The sequence below is a fragment of the Callithrix jacchus genome, chromosome 14 (assembly GCF_049354715.1).
Source record: "Callithrix jacchus isolate 240 chromosome 14, calJac240_pri, whole genome shotgun sequence".
Taxonomy (NCBI): Eukaryota; Metazoa; Chordata; class Mammalia; order Primates; family Cebidae; genus Callithrix; species Callithrix jacchus.
In genome coordinates this window covers 17,219,458-17,244,127 of record NC_133515.1, presented here as the reverse complement: position 1 = coordinate 17,244,127, position 24,670 = coordinate 17,219,458, and the positions used below count along the sequence as shown (strand labels likewise).

The window sequence follows — 24,670 nt, the reverse complement described above, 5'->3', positions numbered from 1 at the left end:
TGCCTCAGCCCCCCAGTAGCTGGGACTACAGGTGCGCACCACCACACCCTGCTAATTTTTGTATTTTTAGTAGAGAAAGAGTTTCACTACGATGGCCAGGCTGGTCTGGAACTCCTGATCTCGCGATCCACTCGCCTCAGACTCCCAGAGTAGTGGGATTACAGGCGTGAGTCACCGTGCCCCACCGAAGGTAGGTATTATTAATCCATTATACAGACGAGAAACAGAAGCCCACAGACTTTACAACCCACTCTGTGCCCCTCTACTATTAAGAGGGTGAGTCTTCCTGCAGGATTTATTGTTTCTCTTTTAACCACATTGTATGTATTTCACATTTATAAAATATACTTTTTTAAAAAATCTGTGTAACACATTGTCCATTCAGGAAGTTCCGCAGAATTCCAAGTGTCAAACACAATTAATACAATTGGGGAAACACCGAGTAAGCCCCACTCTTTTGTTTGAGCACAGTGCATTACACCCATTCGGTTTTAGTTTAATTCCCACGTTGTTTTACATTTCTGTAAATTCTTGGGGCGCCCACTGTCTAGCTCAGTTTCAGGCTCAAGGTTGGCACTGATTGCTGAATGAATTGGGTAGCTAGTTAATTGCTTCCCCCTCCAAAAAAAAGCCTAAATTACTTAAATTAACGTACTTGTGGGTTTTTAAGTAATACATTTAATCGAAGATTTCTGTCTCCAAAACGTGTATCCCTGTAGCGACTGAGGGTGTGGGTGGGATAAGGGGTGACTAACCAGTCCCACTGAGATGGGCCCAACCTTAGAAATATTACCTATCTACCTAGGATTCCCCTACACCTGAACAGCTCTTTGGGTTCGCGAGAGAACCAGCGGGGTGGAGCACCCAATGCCACGAGCGCGCGCGGAGAGCCACGTTGAAGTTCAGAGGAGTATTTACCAGCAAACAAAGACCGGCGCGACCAGCTGCCGCCGCCTAGAGAAAACGCAAGGGCCACGGTGAAAGTGGACATTCCGCACGCGACCAGATAGATACTGGATCTGCGCCTCCCCGCGGCCCCGCCTGCAGGCCCCAGCTGCCAGCTGCCAGGCCCGCAGCCGCCCACTAGCTCCCGAGGCCGCTTCACCTCGTGTCCCGCCGGCCTCTACCCCAAGAACTTTCCGTCCCTCTTGGGGCTGGGGACCGGCAGTGGAGAGGAGCAGGCAGGTGGGGGTCTCCAGGGAGCACAGTCTCCGGACTTGGCGAGTTACCCTTCCCAAATGGAAGGTGTCCCGCAAATGGAAGGTAGCCCGCTCCCAAGCCCATCCCAGATCCTTAGAGTAGCTCCGGGAGCAAGGGCCAGGCGGCAGCGTGGAGCCTGGCGGAGCGAGAGGAACAAAGGGAGCGAGCGAGCCGGGAAGGATGCTGCGTTCCCCTTCGCCCCACCCAGCAGGCTGCCGAGCTCGCAGGTAGCTTGGCCTTCGGCAGTGTCGAAGGGCGGTGTCGGAGCGGGTACACAAAGACTCACTTCCGCCGGGCCAGGCGCCCCGACTCCCTCCCCGCCGCCCACAGTCTGTGCGCATTCCAGCATCCCCGCCGCCGCCCGGGACCCGAGTGCCCCTGGGATGCCAAGCAAGGTGCCAGGCGGGTACTGTGCTGGTAACCCTCGGAAGAACTAGGGCTGGATGGAGGCGGCGGCTGGGGAGAAACACGCCTTTTTAGGCAGCAGCGCTGCCCCGCACCGCCCCACGCAGCCCAAGTCTGCAATCACTCTCCGCGAGAAGCAGGGATCGGCGCGCAGCCTGGGAGCGCCCCGCCTGCGCTCGCCGGCGGGCCGAGCCGCTGGGCTGGGGGCGCGAGGAGGGGGCAGCTCAACTTCTCAGTGGCCAGCTCCCGCCCGCTAGGTGAGCCTGGAGCCGGGAGGGGGAATAGGGATGGCGGAGAGGGAGGGGGCTCTGGGGCAAGCGGTGGGGGAGAGCAGAGCTCGGGGGCGGGGCGCGGCGCAGCCGCGGCGCGGGGGCCGAGAGCCGCCGCCTAGCCCTGGGGCTCGAGGCCGCGGTCCCTCCAAACGCGGGAGCCGCAGCAGCGCTGCCCAAAACAATGAGGTGCGCGATTCGGGGCTGAGCGCAGCCCCCTGACGCCTTTGAGGCCGAGCCACCCGCTGCGCCCCGCCGCCCGCGCTAGCAGCTGCTGCCAGCGCGGAGCTGCGCTGGCCCAGAGGAAGTGATCCCGCAGGCCGCCCGGGACGCGAACGCGGGCCAGTTCCAAGACCCCCAGGGTGGCAAGAGGAGGACTTGAGCCCGCGGCAGGACGACTCCAGCCGCTCACTCGCCTTCTGCAGCCCCCAAGTTCCGCCGCGTGCGTCGGGAGCTCCCGGGCCCCGGGTCCCAGCTCTAGCGGGCTTCAGTGTGAGTGTGGGAGCGCGTGGCGCGCGCACCCGAGAGGCTCCGGGGGAATAAAATGTGACACGCACGCCTCTGAGTTCAGTGCCGCGCGGCCAGAGGGAGCGCCGAGCCCGCGGTGTCGTGCGCTTCGAGGCGCGGCTGTGGAGAGAAGATTGGTAAGGGAGGGCAGAGGGTAAGGGTGGGTGATGCCTTCCTCCGTGGCGCTGCAGCCTGCGCGCTGCTCTGCCGGAGTTACACTCCTCGATAAGTGGCCAGACTCGTGTGGGGAATGTTGAAGGTGGTTTGGGAAGAAGCAGGAAATTCTGGAGAAGCGAACCGGAGGACACAGTTGTGCCCCTACGGCTTAGTAATGGTGCTCTTTTATTTTGGCTCTTGGAGTGAAGATTTTTGTCTTTCTTCAGCCAATTCCCGTACAAAACTGCACCTCTTAAAGGTTAAAGTGTGTTCTATTGATTTCTGGTTCTCTGTGGGTATAATGTTTGAGGTAGTAAGGATCTTTAGAATCCTAAATACCGGAGTCTTAATTCTTATGCAGTTGGCCGGCGTTAAACTCCGCTGTTCGGTTTACTTTCCGCGGTGTTGCAGAGTGGGTATTTGATGCATTCTTTTGAGTAGGAAGTGTGACGTCCATCTCATTTCGGATTTGCCAGTGCTGTGTTGGGGGACAGCGTGAAGTTAAACTCGTGGCTCCCGAAAGCGCTGCCTTCCAAAGAGCTGAATAGCTGTGTTTGGAGAAGCTGTGCTTTCCAGGAATTTAAATGAGACTTTTTGTAATTGCCTTCCAGGTCTCTCCTCCTAGTACCATATTTGTTTTGTCAGGCTGAACTTTCAAAGCTGTTTTATAATCTGAGAAGCACTTTACGGGGGAAAGTAACTCTTGGCTGGATTTTTGTGAACTTACTTTTATTGGACATGTGGAAAATTTGGCGAGAGGCAAACCATATTTGGTTGAAATCATTGTCTTTTGAGCCACTGCCGTTCTGACCATGAAGGGGCATGCTGACCCTTGTCGCCGCTGACTGCTTGGGTGAGGGGATCTTTGGTGGGTGGGTTGCGGCACATTTTGTAGAGAATTTTTAGCACACTTGAAAAACCCCACGCTGGTTACTTTGATGCTTCAATTTTTTGAAATTCTGATCAACATTTTTTGCCAATTTGAAATATAATTTATGACTAAGGAAGAATTCCAATAAAGTGAAGTGCTCTGTACATATGATATATATCATGTATATGTGTATATACATATCATATATGAATGTAAATACACACACATATGAGCATATGTGTGTACATATATATATGTGTGTGTGTATAATCCTGTTGCTGCAAATTTAGAGTTAGAATTTCTTTTAAAAGGAAAAATGATGTGTGGCCTTGAGCCTATTTTTACCGCTCGCCTTCCCCCATTATTTTTCTGGAACTCACAACCAGAATTTTTGTGGCACTTGAGGCCTCTTTTAATAATGCATTAGAAGAAACTATTGGCAAAGGTGAATGGCTATTGTACTCAAAACTGATGAAACCCTAAAATAATTAGGTGAAGTGCCTCAGCAATGTTAACAAGGCACTCAGACTTGTTGGAATTCTCAATCCAATTCTTATTGCAGTAGGTATAAATTGTAGCATCTTACCTTTTTGTTTGGTACTGTGAAAGCTTCAGGAGTTTTGAGCCAAATCTCTTGCAGAGATTGTGATAGGAGTCTCTGCTCTATGTGGAGTACTGAGCTCCAGGGTTTAGAGAGGCTGTGGATGGATACTCCTGGAAAGAGTGAGGTCAGAGAAAGGAGCAACATTTGTTGAGTTTGCTATGTGGTTGGTGCACATGATCTAGGACACATGATAAAAAATTGAGGATATTTAGACTAGAGGATTCAAGGTTGAGATCATTTAACATTTGAAAATATGTGAATGATTTATTATGCAGAAGAAGGCAATCATCTGTGTTGAGTTTCTGATGAGGATAATTAAGAGGAAAAGGGTTTACTCTGTGGGATGAAGATGTAAGTTGAGTCTAGGGAGTTGTGGCTAATCCAGCAAAGACTGGTTAAATAGTGAAGGGACTGCTGAAAATATTCCGGCATGTGCTTGTTACTGGAAGGTCCCCCCACCACTACTGGAATTTCTCCTCTTTCTGAGACAGTTTAAGTGTGTGAGGCTCTGGTCTATTGCTCATTCTGATACTGACTGAAATTTTATCCTCCAGGTTTAGAATTTATCCAAGCATTTCTCAAGTGCTTAGATCTTTTCTGAAATGACAAACTCATTTCTAGGCTTCTACAGCTCCTGCTTAGGTGAATACGTGATAAATTCCTTTCCAAAAACTTGGAGATATTTGTCCTCTGGGAAGCTCTTAATTAATTTGCAGATTTGCTACCTCATTGGTGATACTTTGAATAAAAATATCTTATGAATGATAATAAGAACAGTCTTTGTTAATGCATTTGCTCTTTAAGCATATTGTGTTATTCCTGATCGATTGAATTTTTATCTCTCCTAGATTTTCTGTAGTATCATCCTAAATTTTAATTGCTTAAATTAAATTAAGTACTTAATTTAACATGCATAAATGTCTAAGGGAATCAGATAGTACCCTCCTGGCAGGTGTATGTTAAGTTTTGATTTTCTTAAGCATTGAAAACTGAAAGCCCATCCCCCCAAAAAAAACCTATATGGCATGAAATTCCCAAATGACTATAAAAGTAATAATTGCATGTAATTAGATACTAATTTTGGAAAGTGGAAGGGAAACACAGGTGCACATTTGCACAGAATTTTTCAGTGTTCTTACACCAATTGTGGATATCAATGCCAAGGACTGAATGGGCAATAGATGACCAGCCACTATGTCAGTTACCACACTTTCAGTTTAATATAGCTGCGATTTTTCTGAAAGCTCTCCTTCCAACTTTTGACAAATTTGTTTACAAATGTTATTAAGTACACAGTGAAAAGACATCAGTGTTAGAGAAACACGGATTTATTATGCCTCTTCCAAAATTTGAAATTTACCCTTGCTTGATCCAAGTCACCTCCCACCCCTCCCATTGAATTGATGAGGGAACATTTGCCATTCAAAATACTTGGAATCTACCTAGTCCACAGCTGAAATACATTTAAAGGGGATGAGGTATGACTTGGGTAGTCCTGAGGCTTTGTAGGAGTTGGTCTTCTAGTCCAGCCCCAGCATTGGTCCTAGCCCTGGTGAAAGCAGGGTTCCAGCAGTTGCGGAACTATTTTCTTCACTTGGCCACCTGCAGGTTCCTGATTATCCCACAGTACCAAGCACCTACTGGTTTTTTGGGGGAATTGTTCTGTGCATGGAAAGGACATCAGAGGCATGCTGCCCACTGTAGGGAACTTACGTCTGGACAAAAATGTTCTGTTCCCTCCTGGCTTCTGCTGCCCTCTGTGGTCTTGTCTAGGGAAGAAGTCCAAATTGAAGGCATGCAGTGGCTTTACAAAGCTAGAGGGATGTGAAGGTTGGATTTGCAGTTTTGCGCTGGACTTGCCTGGAGAGCCAGGGAAAGCTATTGGTCGGTGTTCTTGAAGCAACCAGCACTGGAGAAAGACAGCTTTATCAGAGCTCTGTTTCCAGGGCTGAAAAGGGAAGGCTTAGATTAAATCCTTTCCTACATGTCTTCTGGTGTGAGAGTCCACAAAACTGATCATTGTAAGTTCTGGCATACTTAACAGCTAACTGCTCTGCAGCTCCAGGAGACAATCGCAATTCAAGAATATTAATAGTAGCTAATTGGCACTTATGATGTACCACATCCTACCATTTGCTTTGCACAGATTGTCATCATTATGCCCATTTTATAGGCAAGAAGACTGAACCTCAGAAAGGTAAAGCGCCTTGGCAGAGCTGGGATTTGACCTGTTTATGGGTGTCCCAAACCCATGCTGTTAGACTGAGGTCCACTCAACAGAAGAAAACAAGAATGACAACTCCTGCCATTGTGTGGAGCCAGAGACCAACTATGACTCTAAGCTTTCATGTTCTCAAACCAGGCTGAGCCTGCTGGATGGGGAAGATTGTACATGATGGAAGAGGATTTCACGGAGCTCATGTATACAGAAAGCATGTGTTCATCAGAACCTGGAAGCAGAAAAAGGTTTAAGCTGCAACTTAAAAATGGGCCATGAAATGTGGAATATCCAGGCAGTCAATATTAGAATAAAATTTGGGCTGATATGAAGCATGTCATATCAAGTGAAATTTCCAAGGAAAAATTTAGGCTAAGATTCAAGAAAATGATTCACCTGTTTTGAGTTACTTGGTTGGTGAAGAGAGCAAGCTCAGAAAGTAGTCTCCTAGGACTTTTAGAAATACATTGGCTAAAGCATTAGAGAATAAGAAAAATCCTGCAATATCTTCATTGTAGCCTTTGTTTTCAGAAGTTTGTAATTTACACATTAAGTTCTACTCTGGGCTGCTTCTACTGTTTGAGCCTGAGAGAAAAATGCTTTATTAAATTTAAAATAATTGGTTTTCCATGTTCAAATTACACAAATTTTTCAAGTAGAGGTTCTTGCTTGTTGGTAATTGTGGTTTCTAAAATGACTTACCTGTAAATTAAATATGGGAAAGGGTAAGTCTCTTAGATAACCCAATAGCTTTCATTATTTACAATTAAAATGTAAAAGTAGCTTCTTTGAAAGTATAGTGATGACTTTTCTGAAATGTAAGTATAATATTATGTGCTAAAAACCCGTAATTGTATGACTGACCACAAATGGGTGGAAAAAAGTACAGTTAATATAGGGTTTGTTTTCTAAATGATAGAACTAACCCAGTTACAAAATGGAACTGTACATGTAGGATTAAATGAATGAATTTGTTTTTACTGTTAGAAAAGGGATCTTGCTATGTAAATTATATTTTAAAATTAGGGAAAGTATACCCCATTAGAAATCTTGTAGGGCCTGATGCAGTGCCTTAATCCCAACACTTTGGGAGGATGACGCAGGCAATTGGTTGAGCCCAGGAGTTTAAGATTAGCCTGGGTGACATAGCAAGACCCCCATATCTACAAAATTTTTTTGAAAAAATTAGCTGGATGTAGGGGAAGCACCTGTAGTCTCAGCTACTCAGGAGGCTGAGTTGGGAGAATCGCCTGAGCGCTGGAGTTTGAGGCTGCAGTGAGCCATCATCACACCACTGCATTCCAGCCTGGGTGACAAGTGAGACCCTATCTCAAAAAATAAAGAAATAAATAAAATTTCAAATGAAAAAGAGGACTCTCTTTAAAAAGAACACATGTGCACACATACACATGCAGACACACTCACACACTGGCAAGTAAGCACCAGAGGAATCAATTCCTGCATTATGTATTGTTACATCAGTAATCAGGAGTGGGAACTTGAATTAGAATACTTGAGCATTATTTGTTGGGATTCATGGCTGTTGCCTAACAAAATTAGGACAAGAGCCAGCCCTTCTGACTGAAAGAACATTCTTTTTCCTATCTGATTTATCTCTGAGAAAATTTTATGTTCCAGATTACATGTGGCTTGTGAGAAGCCAACCAAAATGTTTAGGGTTTAAACTTTATCTTAGTTTATTATAAATAGGATACATATGGAAAACATACTTTTACTTTTATGTATACATATATGTGAGTGTGCATGTTTCTAAATGTTTTGTGACCACAGCAGACGTGCTCAGGGTCCCTGGGTCCCTGGGTCCCTTTGGTGATGTACAGAATATATTTGACTGTTGAGAATAACTTTTGAGATTGGCTTCTCAGGCAAGTCCTTTGGGGACCCTGGCACAAGGCTGATGACCGGAATCCTACATATTGGTTAGCTGTTCTCTGTAATGAGAGGCTGAGCCACTTGAGATGTTTTAGGTCATCCTGAAGTTCACCAAATACTATAGGTGATTCAGTCTGTTTTCTGGAGAGCAGATGACTATTTGGAATTGCCCTGCATTATATCATCTTCTAATCACTATAGACATTAGGCAAAATAATTAAGACCACAAACCTAAGAGTTATTTAAAAAAATATATATATATATATGCTCTAGTTTTTAAGGCAAATTTTAACTAATTTATGAATAAATGGGAAATAGACAAATGCAATATGATTTCCTTTTTAAAAATGTCAATATGTATATAGATATTTATATAATGTTTATATTGGCCTATAATTTCTGTTGTGTAAAGGGCAGCTTACCCCCTCTGACTGACAGTGTAGTTAAAAAACATTCTTCTGCCTGATGTTCAAAATTAGTAGTTGGGAGAGTTGAACTAATTAAGTAATTGTCCTGACTCAATACTTGGTGTGTTAGAATAACATTCATGGGGTGCCATTATTATTTCATTAACTATTTGAGGTGAGAGAGTTTCCAAAGTTGACTTGATAGTAAGTAGTAGGAAAATGTCTGAAAGGTATGGCTTTAAGATAATGCGATTGTGTCCATAAGTTAAAGCTAAACATTTGTTACTTGCGCCTCTCTACACTTTGCACCACAGAATTAAAGAACATCGTGCTGTATTCTCATCATACCCTTGTAATACCCCACATATCACTATTGGATACATACACAGAAAAGACAGGGTTAATTTTTCCATTTGGCATTTTTCTAATATTATCTCATGACAGTTAAGCACAGTATTAGATGTAGAACCAGAAGTGGGTAAAAGGCAAGTGTTAGACTGTATTACACAATGTGCCTCTTAAGGGGTAATGGAAGGACTCCTGGCCTAAGGAACCTCTGTTGTTTCTAGATGGTGTATATCTATCCCAAATATAATATGGAAGCCCCAGTAAAATTAAACAAGCTCACCTTATTACAAATGTCCATGTCGATCCCTGTTTTTCAGTTGCCCAAATTAGATGACTCTTATTCTTACCATGCTGTGTTGAAAATGAGAGGTGAGTTTATAATGTAGAAACATAGTTATCCCTCAGTATCCTCAGGTGATTGGGTCCAGTATTCTCTCTGGATACCCTAATCCACAGATGCTTAAGTCCCTGATATAAAATGGCATGGTATTTTTGTCTAACCTAGGCAGATTCTCCTGTATATTTTAAATCAATTGTTTGTAGATTATTTATAGTACCTAATACAATGTAAATGCTATCGAAACAGTTATGCTGGCTTTGTTTTTTAATTGTTATTTGAGAGACAGAAGTCTTACTATTCTCTCCAGGCTGGTCTTGAATTCCTAGACTCAAGCAATCCTCCCACCTCGGCCTCCCAAAGTGCTGGGATTACAGGCACATGCCTCCACGCTCAGCCTGGTTTTTGTCTTTTACAATCAGGATCTCACTCTGTTGCCTAGGCTGGATGCCATCATGGTGCAGTCACGCTCACTGCAGCCTCAACTTCTTGGCTCAAGCAATCCTCCTACCTCAGCCTCCTGAGTAACTTGGATTACAGGTGTGCACCACCATGCCTGGCTACTTTTAAAAATGTTTTTGTAGACATAGGGTTTCACTCTGTTGCCCAGGCTGGTCTTGAACTTCTGGTCTCTAGCAATCCTCCCACCTCATCCCCACAAAGTGCTGGGACTATAGGCATGAGCCACTCACTATGCCAGCCTGCACTGTATGTTTATTGGTACTATTTTTATTCTTATTTATTTTTCCAAATATTTTTGAGTGATGGTGGGTGTCATCTGTGGATGTGGAATCTGTGGTTGCAGGGGGTTAACTGTGATTGGCATACAGATTTGGTTTGGGAATTACTGCATGTATTGAGCACCTAAACAATAGCCACTGAATGTTCAGGGTGGTGGGCACAACCTTCAGCCAGGCACTAGGGTGCAGCCCTTCAGGTCCCTGCTCAACCCAGACAGCAGGACCTTAGTTACAAGACTGTTCCTTAGAACTGCCCCTCGCTGAACTGAAAGGCATACCCACATTGATTGGTTTGCTTCTCCTTCAAATAACATTCAAGTTTTGCGTGTGTGGAGAGGTTGTAGGGAACAGTACTGTAGGAAGGTAGTCATGCATGGTTTTGTTTATTTGTTTTACACATATATATGTGTATGGTGGGTAGAAAATAAGGATTAATGAATGCAGTAAGGTATTTGAGCACTCCCCTTGTTTATTTTCTGTAGGTGCCAACCAAATATTTTTGTACAGATGCGGTTAAGCCCCTTGGCATGTTCAACTAGGTACTACAAAATAAAATTTTCTTCATTTAGTACTGACCTTCTCTAAGGTGGAGGAGAGGAGAAATAGAGACTAAGTCACAGGTCCTGTTGTCTGTGGTGGTAGAATGGGATTTAGCTAGTAAATTTTACAAAAAGAAGTTCACAGGTGCTGATATGTTCAGGTGCTTGGGTGAATGAAGTTATTGCATACAACAAAAGACCTGGAGCTCTCATAGGCCTTCCATCCTCATGTGCATATACATAGATATGCAATATTTTTATCCAGATTTGCTTTCATGTGACATTTTCAGCTCCATGTAATCTCACATGTCAGATTTCATTGACTTCAAGTACAAAAGATTGAAGTGGAATATTGCCCCCAAACCATCTTCTGGGATCTAAGGCTTACAAGAAGCCAACTTGGCTATATCCCCAGCTTGAAAATCTCAGAGGCCATAAGAGGATTTCCTAAACTTTCCAAAGGTGGTATTGTAGTCAGTAACCACTGGCCCATGGGATGCATTCCCCTCATAGTCTTCAAACCAGAAATGTCAAATGAACATTTCTGGATGATGTCAAATGGAATTTTGGTGGAGGAAAGGATACAAAGAAACATGTCATCTTTACTTTCCCCCACCGACCACTTTTTTCTCTCTAAATAGATTCTTTGGAGTCCTGAACGTTTCTCTTCCTCATTTAGGCATGTCTTTCTTACCAATGTGCTTCTTGTATCCACATGCATACGGAGGAAGCTGTGGCGCCTGCTCCCTCCATGGTGCAGGTTTACTCTGGCTTCTGCACAGTTACTCTCCCTGTCCTGTTTTCTTCAGCTGTATACCTTAATCAGAAAGTAGCTAAGTGAAAAATTAATTATTAAATCTTTTGCCAGTGCCAGCTGTGCACAAAGCATGTGTTTGATGAATTTTCATAAACCAAATATACCTTTGTAACCAGCACATCAAAAAGTAATTCTTACCAGCACCACGGAAGCCTCCTGGTGCCCTCTTCTGGTTACTGTCCCCCAATGAGTACTCCCTATTCTGATTTATAGCAGAGTAGATTAGTTTTGTGTCACCTGCTCACCAGCTTATACTTAAAAGTTTAAACAAAATAACTCTTAAACAGTTTATCTTTTTTAAAAAAATAATTATGGTAAAGTTAACCAGGAATAAAGTATTAGTTGTGCTATTACAATACAAAAGTTCAATATTTGTTCATTATTGAAACTTTCATGCTGTCTGAAGTTCATTTTGTTATTAACAACCCCAGGGTTGTTATAATATAAAAGCTTAGTTTTGCCATTTGTTCAGTGCTACAGGTCTTTCTTCAGTTGACTACAGCTGGAAGACCAAAAGTAAATTTTAAAATGTAGTAAAGCCAGTATATTTTACTCTAAATCTTGAAGATGTATTTAATATGTTCCAGCTTATTAAAAACAATGCTGGACATATAACCTTTATATGGAAAAAACACACTTTAAAAATGAAATTTGTGTTTAGGCATTTTGCACTTTCATTCTCAGCTTTCAGGAGGTTGAGGTGGGAGGATCTCTTGAGCCTAGAGGAGTTCAAGACTGCAGTGAGCTATGATCGCTCCAGTGTGCTTCAGCCTGGGGGCAGAATGAGACCTCATCTCTTTAAAAGAAGAAATTTACTAACTGAATTCAATTTTATTTGACATTTAACTTGTAGCCTCTGAATTGTGAATTTGGAATAATTTAATATTGCAAGTGGACGTTGAGTTGGACCCTCAGCCCAAGGAATCTCTGTTACTTCTAGATGATATACATCTATCCCAATTATAATATGGAAGCTTATTAAATGAACAGTTCTAGAAGCTTTTCTACATAATATAATGAGATCTCTTAGGAGATGTTTTAAAGCAACTAGCTCATCAGGGAAAGTTCATCAGGACATGGAAGATTAAAGTCATATAGATTCCTTGTAATTTTTGTTCTTATAGAGGAATTCTACATTGCAGTTTGGAAATAATAAACGTAAATATAAAAACCCAGCCCAGGACTGTCCCATACCCCATCAGTTGCCGGTCCATACTTGGAGTGTGCTGACCAGCTTTGAGAGATGTGTCCATGATACCAAAAACTAAAGTTCAAAGGAATATAAAGAAAAAGTAGAATGGGCTGGACGCGATGGCTCACGCCTATAATCCTAGCACTTTGGGAGGACAAGATGACTGGATCGCCTGAGCTCAGAAGTTCAGGAATAGGCTGGGCAATATAGGGAAATCTACTCTCCACCAAAAATACAAAAAATTAGCTGGGAGTGGTGGCGGCACTTGCATATGGTCCCAGCTACTCTGGAGGCTGAGATTGGGGGATCGCTTCAGCCTGGGAGGCGGAGGTAGCAGTGAGTGGAGATCGCACCCTGCACTCCAGGCTGGATGAACAACAGAGTGAGACCCCATTTAAAAAAGAAAAGAGAAAAAGTTAAATGATATCTTAAAATTTAGTAGAATGGAAGAGAATAAGAAATAGAAATGATTTCAAAAGTAAAAAAGGAGAACAGGCAGATTGCCTAATGAAGATCAGGTGTTCTCATATTATATTGTATAAATTCAGAATTTTCTTAAAGCCAAAGAAGTTGGCTTAAATCCAGAGCCAGATGCAAATGGTTCCATTTGATGTGGAGCTGCATATTTGGCAGCCAAAGCTGACACTGCATTAAGGTTCTAATGATTTGGTGTCTGCTTCCTGAAGAGGAAGCTGTCTCTGCTACCTGCTGCTGCAGATGCTGGCTTGTCTGCAACGTGCCCTTGGGCATGTGCCATTTAAGTGGCTTGAAAATATGTGATTATGCTTCATGTGCTTGTCCAGAATCTCTGCCCTTATGGAAACAGCGAAATTTACAGTTTCTAGAGGGTGAAGTGTTTCTTGGGCTTCAGTATCCAGTGTTTATCATACTCTTTAAGGAAAAACTTGAGTGGAAGCCATGCACTGCTCAGAGCTAACAGAGCATTTTATATTAGAATCTACTTTACAGATGTCTCCATCCACTCTTGACCTCCTCCTGCACACCCATCCCTTTGCTGCTTTGGCCAACAGTCCTCCTTCTAAACCTCAAGCTCAATCCTGTGCCATTCTCTCCTCCTTAGATGTCCCAGTCTTCCTCCATTGCATATAGGACACTGTCTGCCATTTTTAGAACATCATGTGCTTCTGGCTTGGGTCTAAGCTCATGGTCTCTACTTTTCTACTCCCCTATCAGCCACAGCTACCTTCAGGATCTCTCCTTGACCAGATTATTAGGGACTTGATTCTTTCTCTCTCCCACTGCCCACTTCCCAACCCCTAACTTACACCAACTCCCATTCATTTACCAGCAAGCCTTCCCTGACACACACACCTAACGTGACTTAATGGTTCCTACCTGCACCACAGCATCAAGCCTCTGCTGTTACACTTGCTACTCTGTTATAATTGACTTTGCTCCCTTCCCACCCCTGCGAAATGGTAAGTTCCTTGCAGGCAGCCTCCAGAACTCTTTGTCCCAGCTGTTAAGCATGTTGTGTGGTACTGAGCCCTGGAAGCTTCATGAATCTATGTCAAATGGATGGATCTAGGAGTCCTGTTAGATTGAAAAGATGGCTGTCTACTCTCTAAGTGTGATTTCTAAAAACAAAGGAGAATGGGTGGGATTTTTCCCCTCTTTCTTCAGGTAGAATCTTTATGAATAGGGCTCCCCAAATTCTAGTGATCCATTTATAAACAGAACATTCCCTAAGGACAAGGGATAGACTATGCATTCCTTGGCCCAGGTGGGCCCAGGTGGGCTATTCTGCACATACACTGTGTTATACTTTAGAGTTGCCACTAATCACTGGAGAAACACATTTACCAGCAATGTTAGGAAATCACTGCTAAGCCATTCAACCTAATAATTTTTGTGCCACTCATGGCTTTCACAGAGAAAACCTGAAATTCACATTTCTCTTGGAAATGCTTAAAAATAGGGTTCGGCATCTTTGTTTCTTCCTTTAGCAAAGCATTCAGAACTAAGGGACACGTGTAATCAGTAAATAATTAGTAAATATATTGGGTTGGATCTGTCCATTGAGGATTTATAAAAAGCACTTTGTCTTGGATTCATAAATGTTGTACAAATCCTACAATTAGAACTACATACATTTTCAGCACCTGGTGTGATAATAAGGCTGTACCAGAATGAATGGGCTCAGCAGTGTTTTGTTATTATGCTGCCTGCCCAAGAATTATCTATGAATAACTATTAAAATTGGGAAAAAGGTACTTCTACACCAGAGGGATTATACAGTATCAGCTGTCCATGAAGAATTATAAATGCAGGGCCTTGATCTTGGGTTCAGCCCAACCCCGTTCCAGATGGAGAAACTAACACACACCTTTAGCTTAAAGCCCAGGGAAGGTGCTGCGCTGTCCCCTGCCTGTGTGTATCAGATGCATGGCCACGACCTCATACTGCCATCACTCCCTGCAGGAGACGGCCACAGGGCTGGGGACATCTGTGGAGAGAGATGAAGTGTCAGTGAGCATTTGGGGTCATTAGAGTTTATGTGGGTCTTTGTGTATTTTCTCAATTTCTTTTCAGACTTACAGCCTTCTGAGTGAGCATTTTGTTTTGTTTTATTCTGTTTTTTGAAATTTTGCAGCTTCTCATAGGTGAAGTTAAAATCAGGGGCATGTCTGGTTCATGTCAGTTAATTACTATTTTCCTTACTCTGAACCTGTACTAGAATCAAAATAAAAAATATTCAGGGATTGAAGTTAGGAATGTTAAATGATCTTCAATGTTAAGTAGAACTTCACAGGATGTAATGAAAGCACATGAAGTTAAAAACAAAAGGAACCCCATCTCTACTAAAAATACAAAACATTAGCCAGGTGTGGTGGTAGGCACCTATAATCCCAGCTACTCAGGAGGCTGAGGCGGGAGAATCGCTTGAACCCAGGAGGTGGAAGTTACAGTGAGCCAAGATCATGCCACAGCACTCCAGCCTGGGCAACAAAAGCAAACTCCAGGCGATGAGAGCAAAACTCCATCTCAAAAACAAAACAAAAAACAAACAAACAAAAGGACATATGTGGAGCATTTGAATAAATGATGTCATGTCTCCATTTACAGAAGGGACTCCTCATACAAGTGAAGAAAGAAGAGCCTAAGTGTGGATGTCCTCACATCCGTGGAAATCATTTTAAATCACCTTCATAAGCAACTTAAATGGTCTTCAGTGACTTCATGGATGCTGATTATTAGTGGTTGTCATTCCGACTGTGTCAGCTTGGCAGTTTCCACCACTGCCCGGGGCTGTTCCTGATTTCCACAACATAAGCACAAACTCAGGTCTGACTCTGGACTCATGCACCAGAAGAAGAAGAAAACTTGGTCTTCTATTAGGAACGTGAATTGGTTTCTAGAGCACTTCAGTATTGCTGTTATTTCAGATAATAAATAGTCATGTGCCACATACAGCTTCAGTCGATGACAGACCACATATAACACAGGGATCTCCTGAGATTCTAATGGAGCTGCAAAATTCCAATCTCTTGGGACTTGTAACTGTTGTAATGTTGTACTGCAATGCATTACTGCACTGTATGTTAGTGATGATGCTGGTATAAATAAACCTACTATATGCCAGTCATAAAAGTCTATCACATACAATTATGTACAGCGCATAATACTTGATAATGATAATAAACAATGATAAAGCAACAAAAATAAACGTGTTACTTGTTTATGTATATACTATACTATACTTTTGTCATTCTTTTACAGTTTACTCCTTTTAATTAATAAAAAAAGAAAAGTTACCTGTAAAACAGCCTCAGGCAGATCTTTCAGGAGAATTCCAGAAGAAGGTGTTGCTATCGTAGGTGATGACAGCTCCATGCATGTTATTGCCCCTCAAGACCTTCCAGTGGGGCAAGATTGGAGGTGGAAGACAGTGATATGGATGACCCTGACCCTTTGTAGGCCTAGGCTAATTTGTGGGTTTGTGTCTTAGTTTTCAACAACAAAAAAGCTTAAAAAGTGAAAAATAAAATAAAAAATTTTAAGCATGGAAAAATGCTTATAGAATACACAGAAAGAAAAGGTATTTTGTATAGCTGTACAATATGTGTTTTAAGCTAAGTGTTACAAAACCGTCAAAAGTTCTAAGAAAATAAAAAGTTTATAAAGTTTAAAAGTTCTAAGCTAAGTTGCTAATCTTAAGCTAGATTAATTTATTGTCAAAGGAAGAAAAACTTTTTTTGTAAATTTAGTGTAAACTTATACTTTGCCTAAGTGTACAGTGTTTATAAAGTCCACGGTAGCATATAGTAATGTCCTAAGACCTTCATATGTACTCACCACTCACTGAGTCACCCAGAGCAACTTCTAGACATGGAAGTTCCACTTATGGTAGATGCCACATACAGGTGTACCATTTTAAAATTTTTTATACCATATTTTTAGTGTATTTTTCCTCTGTTTAGATATGTTTAGACATATAAATATCATTGTGTCACAATTGCCTAGTATGCAGTACCGTGATGCACTGTACACGTTTGTAACCTAGGAGCAAAGCAATAGGCCATACCACACAGCCTAGGTATACAGTAAGCTGTACCATCTAGGTTTGTGTGAGTACATGCTGTGACTTCATACAATGATGAAATTGCCAAAGGATGCATCTCTCAGAATATCTCTGTCATTAGCAAGGCATGACTATATTAAATTTTAAAATCTGTTAAAATTCTTTCTCTTTGCTTAATGACCTTAAATCCCTGCACACCCCCAAGCCCTTTTCATTTTCCTTATGAGCTGTGCTATGCCATCTTAATAGGGTTTACATTGCTGGTCGGTTTCTCTGCACTTTTTAATTATATTGTTGTCCTGGAGAAGGTTTTTGATGACTGGATGTGGTTAGAAAGGTCTATGACTGTATTCCGGAATGCTAATGTCTAGGAAGGCTTCATCCTGTGCCCAAACCAACCTGTCAACCTGAAGAATGTTGGGCTCTTCAGGAAACCCATAATCATTGGATATTGGCACTGGATTTGAAAGGATTTCAATCTTCTACAAGAAGTGATAAACTTGGCCTAGGCATACCTTCAGTAATGAGTTTGGTGTTTTGCTTGTTTGTTAGATTGTTTTTTCAACTGATTTAATTCCTTGAGAACGTGTACTCTCAGGCAGTGAAAGTAAACACAATTTTGTGGCTTCCTAGAAAACTGGTAATAAATACGAAGGCTTTAACAAGAAATGGCCTGGGTTTACTTGTTTACATTTCATGACTATCTGGGCTATGTGGAAGTTTTCACATTTTTTGCCCTTTTAGTGAATTACTATTAAACATTCAGTTTATATATCAAAATCCCCATCTTTATTCATTTTTGGAAAGAAAGGCTGTCTCTTGGTGTCCAGGAAACAGAAGACTAGCATCAGGCTGGGAGCTTCGCACAATGCCGGGACTCTTCTCTCTGGCCAGTGAAGGGTGGGGAAAATCTCATTCTGCAGGGATCAGAGGATTCCTGTACAAAAATTGGCTGAGTATAGTGCCCCCCACCCCCCAAGTGACTGCCTGTGCAGAGCTGGCTTTCCCACCCTCCTCTCACTGGCCATCTTGCAGGCAGACCCCAGGCACATCACCTTTGTTAGTTCTGTTGGTCCATCACACCAGGTGAAGTGGAAAGTGGCACAACACAATGACTAGCCTCATCATAGTCTCCACAATTAAATAAAGGACTGGCTCTCTCTCTGACTCAAAGGTCAGGTGCCTTATGGGCAGGACCCTCCGTTCAGTCCTGCTTGGTGTCCAAAAGGGGTGAGGTACAGAGGGACAGTTGGAGGCCCAGCCACCTGGGCTGGTGCAGGGAGAATAGCCAGCGGGGGTCTCCTTGGAGCTGTCTGGGCTTAAACTTCAGACTTGGATGCCCAGCACTGCTGTGTGTGAGCCTCCCTATCAGTCAAGTTAATGAGAAGAGCTTAAAAACAAACAAACCCTTTCTTCCCTCCCCAGGGTTCTTTCATGTTCTCAAAGGTCTGACTGACAGCTTTGAAGGCCCCACTTCTGCCCAGAGAGCCAAAGCAACAGTGGGAGGGGGTGTCTGCACTTTGTAAACAGCCCATCCCCTCCCTCTCTGGGTGGGAGCAGGAGCCCCTCTGCCCCCATTTCCAAATCCCAGGCTTCCTAGGATGGGAGCAGTTATCCCTGAGTTTAAAGGGCGATCGATATTTTGAAGTTCCTGAGGGAGAAGATGAAAGGATGAAACAAGATGTGTTATAGCATGCTGCAGAAAATTAACACAGTAGCCCTAGTCTGGTCTTTGTCCGAACATGTCAATGGAAGGAGACAAGCTCTGTGTACAAGAAAAGCTGCCAGAGGCCTACACCCCTTTCCGCATTGGTTGCACCTGATTGAAGGGTGCCCTTCCCCTCCAAATGGAGAATTCTAGGGGGTCTGAAGCTCCCTTCCAGGACTTCCTCTCCTTGAGTACCTGTCTTGTACTTATGGGATATTCTGTTCACCACTCCCAAAACCCCCTCCAAAGCACACCTCTTCTCCCCTGCCACCAGTTCTTAAGATATGAGAGCTCATCTCATTTGCCTTTATATCCCCAGTGGTTAGCAAATTCCTTCCATAGATATTTGTTAAATAAAAGAAACTCTGTTCACCATAGATGTGGGTTTGTTACAACCTAGCAATGACCCATCACCAGTCCACTTTGGATCTTACCACCAGTTTACAGCAGAATGTAATGACACTCCCTCAATAAATAATGCATTTAATTTAATAAGTGGGTTTTTTTTTTTTTTTGTACTGCCTGATTCGTGCTCTCTAACCACAATTCACATATGTGGGAGCAAAATTTTACACATTTAGAAAAGCACATTCTGAGGTTAGAATTTCCTTCCTAAGAAAAAAAACAAGTTGACCTATGATGTTGTCTCTGAAACCCCCGAACTCTACACAAATGCTAGATTGATGACAGTTTTGTTGTATTGGATTCTCTCCTTGGCATTCTTCAGTTTTCAGTCTCCCAATCTGATTCTTTCTCATCTCCCATCTCTGTCTGATACAGCAGTTCTAAGTGTTAGCAGCAAGCATGTTTGAAGCACTGCTAGAGGATTCCAGTGCAGTGATCTTCGCTTTGGGACTTGTACACAGATATTTAGTTTATTATGGCCAGTTCTAAAAATTTACGACCTATGAAGAGTTTATTTTCAGTAAAACTGAGGTCAGAATTGGACATTTAATCTGAAATCCATATGGCATGGAGATGCATGGTGCATGAATGCACTTTGTAACCTGTACAGGGAAGCCTGTGAGGAGAGACAGGGGCTTCGGAGTCCACAGACTTAGTCTCAGATTCCAGGTCCTGCACCTTGCTGAGATTTGTGTGAGTTACCTTTTTCTTTCCTCCTTTCTTTTCCTTCGGTTTGCTTTAACAAACGATGAAAAGTTCCTTCTCCTGTAAAGAGAGAGTAAATCATCTGGTTCCTTTTGACAAACAGTATTTTAAATTGCCAGCCAGCACACCTGTGCTGGACTCAAAGGTAGTGTTTGTGGCTACTATTATTAGGACACAATAGAAGAATTAAAGGAAATAGAATTGGCTGCATGTCTAGCACTTTTTTTTTCCTTTGGCTTTTGCTTAAGCAGCATAAGTAGCATAGGGTTTTGTTTGTTAGTTTCTCTCTTGCCTTACCTTCTTGTATCATACCTTATTCTTTGAGGTGACTTAAAATGATTTAACTTATAACCCAGACAGTGGTTTTTATGGGGCAGGAGGTGCAGGAGGAGCAGTTGGGGAAGAAAGAACAGAAAGGTCTGGGATAGAAATCCCCTGACTTTGAGTCCTCTGTGGGACACAAGTGAACAGAATTTTAATCTGCTGCTTCTAGTCCACATTTGGTGTTCAGTGGAACAAACCCTCTTTGAAACTGAATGCCTACTTAGCAGCCAGTGCTCATTTTGGCAGGCGGGGGGGCTTCCTAACCACACTGTGCTCTGAAAGATTAGACCTGCATGAAGTACAGCCTCTGGTTAGAGAGGTAATCAAGTATTAGGGAAAAAAAAAAAAAAAAAAGGACAGAAAGGCTTTGAAGTTGCATAAACCTCATCATTTGGGATTTTTGAGGTTCTTAGAAATGACTTCTCCTTTGTTGTCTCTAAAATCATAGGCTTTGCTGACACACCCCCGGTAACAGAGTTAGACGTCCCTGGCACAGAGTGAATACTTGTTCAATGAATGGAAAAACCACAGCTTAAATGATTCAGAGAAAGGAGGGGGAAATGAAGAAAAGGGAAGAGGGATAAACAATTGTCATATGTTCAGATTGCCAGTAGTGGAATCATGACAAACATTTTCTGAAGCTGAAGAGCCCTGTTACTTAAAATAAATGGCTGAATAAAATGGGGTCAAAGCAAAGGAGCTTTAGAGTCAGTTTGGATTCAGATACTGACTCTGATGCTTCCAAGTTGTGTGACAACCAGGGCTGACTGTGGGATGCATGAAATTATAATGTGGAGCCATTTATTCAAAAAAACGGGAAAGAAGTACCCCGCAAGGTGCTAAAACAAAATATTTTGTCCTTCCCTTCCCACTGCTTCCCTGCCCTCCTTTCCCTTCTCTTCCTTCTCTCTGGAATTGTCACAATGTTTTTAATGTTCTAAGTAAAGAAAAATTAAAAATTTAATTATTGGTATGATTTTTTCTGTTTAGTCTTAACTTGTGCAATGCCAATTTTAAATGCAAATTTAAGAGCATTTGGCATAATCACTGAAATTACACTATTTGTTTTCTTTTTTGTTGTTGAGATGGAGTCTCACTCTGTCACCCAGGATGGAGTACAGTGGCACAATCTCAGCTCACTGCAACCTCCATCTCCCAGGTTCAAGCGATCCTTCTGCCTCAGCCTCCCGAGCAGCTGGGATTATAGGCGCCTGCCACTATTCCTAGCTAATTTTTTGTATTTTTAGTAGAGACGGGGTTTCACCATGTTGGCCAGGCTGGTCTCAAATTCCTTACCTCATTATTCGACCACCTCGGCCTCCCATAGCTGTCACATGCCTTTGTATCTCTTTATGACCAGAACAGAGGAAACACTTCCAAAAACTAACCCTGTTGTTTTTATGTGACTTCTTGATACATGCATGTTTTGCCAACACATCCTGCCTTCAGCTTCCTTAGGAGTCAGGAAGGGCTTTCCTTCTGTGTCACCATTTGGAGCACAAGTGGTTGGCCAATACAATGAAATAAGAAAGGGCATAAGTGCCTTGGTCGGTTGTGTTTCTTAAAGTACAATAGCCTTGTTTTTGTGTTTGAAGCTAGTTCTGGTTCTAACAGAAAGCATGGCCTCTGAGAGCTGTGGGATCCTCCACTTGTCATAGAGGTACCATAATCACCTTGCACTCATTTTGAGTCCTGCTGAACTCCCATGCGTTGTGGCCTCACCAGAGTCCTGTGCTCATGAGGCATCATGAATGTTGTCTGCAAGTTGGCAGCAAGTAACGGTGAGCAGGATGTGACGCACACATTACCCACATCTGCTTCATTGTTCCACTCTCTCCCATCCAATTGCAGGTAGAGCACACGCAGTCAAAAAGTTACTGAAAATTTCAGGCAAGTGGCAGGGAGCATTAAAACAAATGTGGCTCTTCTGAGTGTGGGGTCCCACATGACTGCACAGGTCACGTGCCCAGGAAGCCAGCCCTAGAGACTTCTTATGGATTCTTAACCTCAAGGAGCCTTCGTTTCTTCATCATAAAATTGAGGCCATAATATTACCTAATGCATCAGTTGTTCTTCTGTTTAAATGAAGCCATCTTTATAATTTATGTACTAATACCCTTGGTATCTTGTAAGCCTTTAATAAAAGTTAATCCCTACCACTTCTACTACTGAGCACATTTTCAAATGTGATGGCTGTATTGTGGTAAAGACAGCCTAATGCAAATGCAAGTCAGGGTCATTAAATGTCACTTTTAGAACTGAGCAGGCTGCAAATAAAATTTAGTAAGTCAAAATATATTTTATTTTCTTTTGAAAACAGTCAGTGTACAAATGAATAAGTAAATAAAATGTAGTAGCCTAAAGGCTTTGAAGAGCTAAGCCATTCTATAAAAGTATAAGGCCTGAATTCCAGTCCTACATTGGTTTACCTGTGGGCAACTTGTTTTTCTTCTCTGTATCTCTGTTTTCTTTTGTCTAAAGTGAGAGTGTCACACATGTTTGATGTGGGTCCTAAAAATTGTTACATCATGGCTTAGTGTCTTATAGCGAAGACTGACCTAAGGTAAAAGTTAAGCCACATAAATAAATGTACATAATAAGGTTGAGATGGAAAGAAGAGGTGTAACAAAGTTCACTGTTGCTTATTACCTATTACTGTTACCTGTTACCTGGGTGTTTCCACGTGTTAAACACAGTACAGCTTTCTTTCTCTCCAGACAAGGCTTTTCCCTAGCAGTACTGATGTACATGTATAGCATGTCTGTATTACATAGACACATACGGCTATGTAGCCATGTTTCACCCCTGTAGAAACTCTAAGCATGTGCTTTCTGCATCTGTTTAAAGGGTCCTGCATAAATAAAGCTCTCTAGGTAGGCTGAAGTGTCTGGAATTAATATTCTTCTATGGGCAGAGTTTTCCTGATGGAGGAAGACAGAGTGGTGTGCTAGAGTTGGCTTGTACCTTTTCAGGAATTTTATAAGCCACTTTAAAAATTGAGAGTGGCAAATACTCAACACTCATCATTTTCTGATTATTTTATTTCATTTTGCTATCCTCTGTGCTCTTGAAGTTATTTACTTTTATTGTATCTGAGCAGTAGAAATACTCAGACAAAACAAGCTCTTGCACATTGCATCACAGTTCTGCTCAGTAACATCCCATTGGTGGTTTGAAATTGGCAGTAGTGGAAGTATTTGCACCATAGAATGGGCAAACACCAACAATCAGGGTTCTTACTCTACTCCCCCTCCCTGAGAGACGATTGTAAAACATTTAATAGTACACTACCAAGTAGGAATCAAATTTACTGTCGGAGTTCCTTTTGGAAGATTTGTTACAAGCTGTGGCTATTGCAGACTATTAGAGAACCCATTAGAAAGTGTGCAAAGGGAAAAAGACAAGAAGAGAATAACATTCTTTGAGCATCTGTGCCTGGCAATACATTAATTGCCTTTCCTATGGAGCCCAATTAAAATCTTCCTGAAGGCGGGCTAGGTTGTATGATGTTACATCTATCTTCCAGTTGAAGAAACTGATGTGTGATTTAATAACTTGCCCATGTTGATATAGCTAGTAAATGCAAAAACTTATTTTGGAAATGTATTTGAATCCAGGTATTTGTTATTCAAATGCTTCTTGTCTTTGCCTTCTCAAATGGTAATGTGAATACATTTTGCAAAAAGAATAGTGTTAAATGCTATAGTAAGATTTTTGTGAGTATGATAAATTCCATATTCTGCCTTTCATTCATGTATTTGTACATAACATACTGAAAGTAAAATAATGTGCTAATCACTGGTCATGTAAAGGTTCTGCCCAGGGAGGAATATACCTATGAAGGGCTGCAGGAAAATGGGAGAAGACCAAGGGCCATCAGAGCAGGATGCTTAGGAAGACAGCCTTTGCATAGGCTTGCAGGTGTGTGTCTGGCAGTGCCTGTAGTCTCCAGGGCTTGAAGTGCTGCAGGGAGAGAGACTGGCTTTGGTAGAGATAACAAGAATTACAGGATTGAGGTCAGACAGACATCTGTGGGTAGTTTGGAGATTCCAACCAGTGGGTTGAACATTGTTTCTGTGGAATGTGGTTGCCCATTTTCTCAGCCTCCTCTGGCTTTTACTCCTGTATCGCTTCTAGTCTAGCGCTTCTAGGGGCATGCAATCCAAAGGAAAGTGTTGACATGACAGGATCATGGGCCATGTTTCTCAGATTTTGTTTTAGTGAGTCTGGGATAGAACCCAGGAAGTTGCATTTTAAACACATCTCCGTAGAGGTTCTGAGGCAGCACCCAGCACCATACTTCTAGAAATAGTATTGTTTTGTAGCTTCTGTGCTGTCTTTCCAAGTAAGAGGAAAGAACACACATATAATGATAATAATATCTCTTCCTAGCTCCACATCATCTTTTATACCCAGTCTCTATCGATCCCCACAATTACCCTGTGAGATGTTCAGAGCAGTTAATTACTCTTCTTATTTTAC

General features: G+C 42.4%; 1 protein-coding gene across 2 annotated transcripts in view; it reads left to right on the top strand.

Moving 5' to 3' along the window:
- Nucleotides 1–1,723: 1,723 nt before the first annotated feature.
- Nucleotides 1,724–24,670, top strand: part of ST6GAL2 (ST6 beta-galactoside alpha-2,6-sialyltransferase 2) — a 98,117-nt gene continuing 75,170 nt past the window's right edge. For both annotated transcript variants that reach the window (XM_035271828.3, XM_008980226.5), the window contains exon 1: nt 1,724–1,862. The gene's annotated coding sequence lies outside the window, so the exon portion shown is untranslated. The remainder of the gene's footprint in view (nt 1,863–24,670) is intronic.